The following is a 6910-nucleotide window of genomic DNA, read 5'->3' as shown; positions in this document are numbered from 1 at the left end:
ACCAAGATTTAATATCAATACAGAAAATATCGATCATTTTTCTTTTGGTTAAACAAATGTTACTGAGTTCAATAACAAATAACATTGAGCTGTCTTTCTTTCAAATTATTTTCGTCGAAATACATTAGAAATGTTTTCTTATTATCCTTCCATTAAAGATTTTTTTATAATATAATATTGCAATATCTTAATCAACTCAAATTAAAAAGTTATTTAGTTTTGGCACAATGTTAAATTCGGTAAAACGGCAAAGGCCTAATATTGAATTATTTGAAAAATTGATTATCTTAAAAAATAACGATTTAATTTAATCTCTTTTAAATACTCTTCAAATTAATATTTCAACTCACCTTAAAAATACCAGACTCCTCCTGGCTATGCTTTGAATGGGCTAAAACTAATAATAATGACATGATTATTATAATTAACTCATTAAATATTTTATTAATTATTGTAAATATACAATCTTATTATATGCTTATATTATGTTCTTCATCAATAAATAATAAAAATTGTATTTTATAAACAATTTTAAATTGGTAATGATAATTTTATGAAAGTATCTTGTATTTAAGATCTCTCATTTGGAAAAAGATAGAAGTATTTTTTTGATATTTTGAATAAGATACTTTTATATCTAAGATCCATTTCTTTTTATAAAGAATCTGCATTTAGATTCTTTTTCCAGAGGGCCTGACCAATTCTGGATATTATCTATAAATTTTATAAAATTATTATATACTATTTTAAATTTAGTATATCCATACATAAAATTTCATAGATTGAAAGATATTTCTTTAATATTGGTGTACTAGAAAAGGCTATGTACAATAAATCAAATTTAATATAAACTGAATTGATTAACCCTACAATCAGAACCAGGTGTTCAAAAATTAGCTGATAAGTTTATAATAATTTTATAATTGATAGAGTTTTTCCTTTATCGATAATTCTTTATTTATCAATTTGATTAAATTCATTTGCTACTGATATCCTACTCACAGAAGTGAATGGCAAGAATATTTGATAATGAAGAATGAAAGAGTCTTTATTATTAGATCTATTAGGTCTCTTACATCTGCACAACATGTTGATACTCATTAAGGTAAAATAAAGTATTTTTATTCTGATCTTTTACTAACTTAAAGAGCCAGTAAATAGGTATTAAGGTTGATTAATCTAATATAAAAAGGTTAGAAAATTAAATACAACATTACCGTCATATGCTACAACAAATATGTAAGGCAAAACTTATACTTTCTTTTCCACATTCTAAACTTGGTGGTTTAATATATGATTTTATTATTGATATGCAGTAAAATAATTTTTTGCATATATTTTACATTTCTATATTAATATTTTTACATGTTTGAATTTAAAATGTTAATTTTATGGACATAGATTAGAAATATGTAAAATATATTATTTATTTAATTTTTATAAAGTAACGTAAAATTATCAAATATCACGCTACTTTTTTTTCCAAATAGCGTTAGTGGTACCGCGCCATTTTTAAAAGTAGCTTTTAACAACACTTAAAATTACATTATTTGTATGCTTAAAAAAATCCAATTATTTTAAAAGATTACCTAAAAAAAATATTCTTTTTATTATTATATCTACAACAAGAAAGGGATTTTAAAATCCAACGAGTCGCGTTGAGCTAGTGTTTATAAACGGCTTGATTTAGCCGTTTTAAAAAAAAGGTTAATTCAAGATATTAGCCAAAAGTAAATTATCGCTTGGAGATTCTCCTCACAATTTGCCGAAAGGTTTTTATATTAATGGCTAAATGGAATCGCTTGACAACAATACATTGAGCCATATTGTCTATATTTTAAATAAGATAATTAACTATTTGAGAATAAAAAAAATAAAATACGCTCAATAATTTGTGAAAGATAGCTGGCTTTTTTTGAAAAGAAAATATTAATTTTTATACATGGATTTAAAGATAAATAGTAAATAAAATCAATTTAAATATCGGATAGGTATTAATTATTGGATTGGTTTTATTGGATAGATCGGTAATAAGTTTGATCGGCACAGCCAGCTTCTAAATGAGAGGAAGAGGGGTGGGGGTAGGAAAAGTTTGCTTTCAATAAAGGGGGTAGGCTAAAGGAAATATAAATTTGTTGGGGGATATCTAAATTTTTAGATGAAATAGGCAAAATATTTCTGTAAAAAATTATTTTTATTTAGACCTATTATAATAATACAATGGTATTGCTAAACATTGACTCCTCTATTGCATAAATCTTAGTCATTATTTTTTAAACTTATTTCTGGAAAATTTTCTGCTATTTTTTCAAATGTAATTTAAAAGGGAGACTTTTTATCGCCAAACTCATATTCATGTCAAAAATATACATAAATAATGCATTGCATTAATTGTAAATGGGAGGGTTTTTAATACTTCTTGTTGTAAAGAATAAATCTTTTACATTCACTTTATTTATAAAATATACGATGGGAGTACCATTACAATTACAAACGTGTAATTCAAAATGTGAGAATATCGGCGGCGAAAATTTAAGATAAAAATATGTGATAACCATTTTAATTATGGAACTACATATGTGATGAAGACAACGATCGCTACTATATTTGCTTTATATAGTTTACTTAACTAACAGACTTAGCTTTAGGCTAAAACTTAGATAATTTAGGAATTCCTGATCAAACTACTGATTTCGAGACACAAAGAAACATTTTCCTATAATGTTATCGGCTAACATTTCCAGATATGTTAGGTCTCATCTGACAGCATGTCGGAGAAGAAGTTAGAGCTTAAATATGGCAGCGAGTTGAAAAAAGGAAAAACCGTATATATTGGAGAACATATTCCTAAACCTCTATTTTTGGTTGATAATCTAGCTTACAACCAGGAGTTATTATCAAACTAAATATTTGTGATTTTCTTCATAGTGATTTTGCTTAAATTTTTTTTTGCGACTTCAATAAATCAAAGTAGTGAAAAATCGTCGTTGACAAAGCGATATTGAATGTTAATAAAGTTCTTGAGAAAAGGGGTCTTATTTTGGTAGAAAAAGGATTTTCTATTCCACAGCAAAATACTTAGGGACAATCATTAAAAAAACTGACAGCTTGCCATCAATTTTATGACCAAAATACCTGAGGGGCCTATTACATCGGCGAAGGCGGATGAGTTGTGATAGGAATTGGGGATATAAACTTTTTTTCACTTTAGTTTGAAACCAATGGGATCCTTTCATTCTGTACACTGTGTATCGCTTTTTTATCTCAAGGGGGACGAGGACACATGAGATCATTATCTCTGTACTAATAATTAAAATCAAGGGCGCTCAGATCTGATCTTGGCAATAATGGACTGCAAACTAAACAAAATAAAAAAGAAATCTTAAAATAAAAATTCTACCTAAGTTTATTTTCAAAATTTGAGCTATTCTAGAGTTACTAAAATATTTATTACATAAACAAAAAAAATACGTTTTATATTTTAAAATATCATCAAAAACCTCTAATCCTAGAGGGTAGGTCTATTGCATACCTAGAGTCGTTTGTAACCGAACTCATCGTATTGAAGCAAGAAAGTTAGGCATAGTAATCTTGTATGCAGGAAAACTTAATGATAAAAGTCTGTATGAAATGTGACTTATATAAGAAGATAGGCATTCGCGCAGTCAATATTTATTATGGGCATATGTATATGGAATTTGGACAAAATCTCATCATGTTCAGAAATATTTAGCACTTTTTTGGTTATGTTATTTTCATTTGTTTTTAAATTCTCGATTTATACCATATATTACAGTGGGAAAGCAATCTCCCTTATTTCAAATAATGTCAACAGACTACACACTACCATCATCTTATTGTTCTACTCTATTGTCTTATCATCTTCTCCAACCCTGTCAACTACCTTCTTCTAAATTTTGGCCTTCTAAATCGGCACAACTATCTAGTATTGAGACTCCATCCCCGTCTTACATTTAATTACCATCCACTTCACAGAGCATGAATACCGATAGACTGTTCTCTCCTGTTAAAAGCAAGATAATAAATATAATTAAAAAGTTAAAAAATCACAAGGCTTTGGCCAGGATACTATACCTAGTGAGTTCCTGTATTGAAATATGGAAGGATACAAAGTCAGTTAACAAAAAGACAAACCTTTATACAAATATCAAAAATATATCACCAAAACTTTATTCCCTTCTAATACTCAAACAGTATCCTATGGGCTAAATGCTATACTCTTCCATTATATAGTAAGATAGAATTTAGGGGAATAGAACTAGTAGGGTCATTTCTTTAGACAAGCCCCGAAAAATCTTATATATCAAGCACTTGCTAAAGTATCCCCGGAGAAGTCATCCCTCAAATCGTTTCTAACATATAAAAATAGTTAGTTTGGCAGAATATCTAGATCAATACCGGAGATAGGCTCATCTTGGGAATTCATTAAGCCGGCTTCTGTGGATATACGTACTTAAAACTATTCTAAGACTAATTTATGATCATCTGACGAACGACTGCTGAGGCGAGAGGTAAATATTTATTTATTTTAATAAAAGTTCTCATATACTCTATTGGCTATTAGTTTCAAAATTAAGGATTTTTATCACCATTTGATGTATATAGATAGACATGTATGCCGCCGCCAAAAAAGTGTGGGCGCTAACACGCCGCCGCCGATGTAAAAATTTAACGGCGTGATACATATTATTTATATTATATATTATTTATGAATTGTAACTAGAAGAAAAATAATATTAAATATTTTTTGAATTTTAAAATGTGATTTTATTTTTTAAATTAATAAATATTATTTGCTATAAATTTGAATTGAAACAATCCATATAATACACGTTGGCTCACTTTGGGCAGGTCTGTGACCAACGTGTTAGATAAGATAAGATTAGGATAGTAAAACAGAAAAAGTATTGATATTATTATATATTTTATTATTTTAATCTTAATTTTTATTTTAACTGTTAAAATATTTAATTATAATATAATAGAATATTTAAATAAAACTGATCTCCCACATTTAGAATTTTTTATGGCATAATAATTTTATTATAACTTTTTATTATGTAGAAATATGGCATTATTTCAGTTACAAAAGATTTACCAGATAGAACAACACTTAGCCGGTGTGGATTAGATGATGTGTATTTATCAATAAAAGCATACATATGTCAACAAATTAATATAAGTCTTAAATTTTGTGCTATAACTTTTGAATGTGGACGACCGACTATAGACGGCGAAATTATATTACCTTTATATTTCACGAAATAGATAATAATTTATTGTATTTTATACATTGGCGACACATCATGTCGCTCAAAAACATACAGCTGAAACTATTCTTTCCTAGATAGGAAAAGTTGGAAATGAATTTAATTTAGGGTCCAAGAAAATTCAAATGGTTACGGATGCAGGACCCAACGTAAAGAAAAGTGTTCGTCTAGGAGAATATGACCATCATTTATGTTTGGGGCATCGATTACTTAATCCAGTGACAGTAGGTGGAATAAAAAAGTTAATAAAATAGAAAATCTCGTTAAAAAAGTGGGAGAAATTATATTTGCCTTAAGATTCAACACAACGGACTTTGAAAATATAAACGATCGAAAATAGAAAATGTTTTGAATTGATATCATTTACATCGTATATTTTAGATTTGGATGATAATGATTTTTTTTATGAAGATCGTTTGGGTATGAGAAAAAACCTTAAAATTAAATGTGCCTACCTGTTGGCATAGTATTTTAATAATGCTATAAAGTGTGACTGGCAATAATAAATATTCTATTAAATAGAATGGAGAAACCGGATCTCAATTATCTAACTCCTATTGGGACTTGGTGCATGAACTTTTAAATTTTCTTAGAACCTTCAAAAAAACTGTTAAATTTTTATACGTCCAAAAAAGGAGTTACTATAAATTTATCCTTATTATTTTGTAGTGAAATTAAATATCATTTAATTGTAAAAGAATATGATATTCCTCCCATGCATCCCTTAAACAAAATATGCTTACTAAATTTGATCATAGATTTCCAATAACCTATCTTCAGGTAGTATTTTAAAACACATAAATTATTTTTTTTATATTATTTCTCTTTGTTTTATATTTTTACTAGGTGTTAGGAGCATTTTTTGATCCTCATTTTCAATCTATAAACATAGTAAATGAATATTTAAAGGAAAAAATATTACTCCGGTGCAATTTTTATGTCAACACGCTACCTCTCTATGGACTTACACGGACGAAATAACCGAATATGAAACGACGGAAGTTGCTTCAAAATTTGATTATCTTACATTGGCTACGAAACATTCATCTATTCATAACAATAATCTGAAACAACAAGACTATTCTAGTTTAGAAAAAGAGTGTTATTCATAATTTTCGCCTCATAATTTAGAGATAAAATATTTCTTAGAGTTATGGAAGATAAGAGCATTGAGTCTTCCTAAACTTTCATATTAGCTAGAAAGGTCCTGTGCGTTCCAGCTGAGAGCACACCCAGCGAGCGTGTATTTTCCATAGCGCGGCTCACTCTGAACCTAAAAGATCATTATTATGTCCTATAAATTAATATTATATATGATAATTTTAACTTAATAAAATCATTAAATTATAGTTATAAACATAATAAAGCATAAATTTTATTTTATAAGGGTTTCTAATGAATTTATAATTTTAATTTAAAAAAATTTGAGTTAGAAAAATATTTGACATCGCCGCTTATCCACCGCCAGCCGATCATTTAAAAAAAAAGAAACGGCGCTGCCGACAATGCTGTCGACCCACATGTCTATATATAGATAATGATATTTTATAGCTATTCGCTGTATAAGGATTAAAGAACTTTATAACCAGTAAATTTTATAGGCCTGAATTAAGTAGTTT

The sequence above is a fragment of the Gordionus sp. m RMFG-2023 genome, chromosome 4 (assembly GCF_954871325.1).
Source record: "Gordionus sp. m RMFG-2023 chromosome 4, tfGorSpeb1-WG-v2, whole genome shotgun sequence".
Lineage (NCBI taxonomy): Eukaryota > Metazoa > Nematomorpha > Gordioida > Chordodea > Parachordodidae > Gordionus > Gordionus sp. m RMFG-2023.
Note: the sequence above shows the minus strand (reverse complement) of the source record.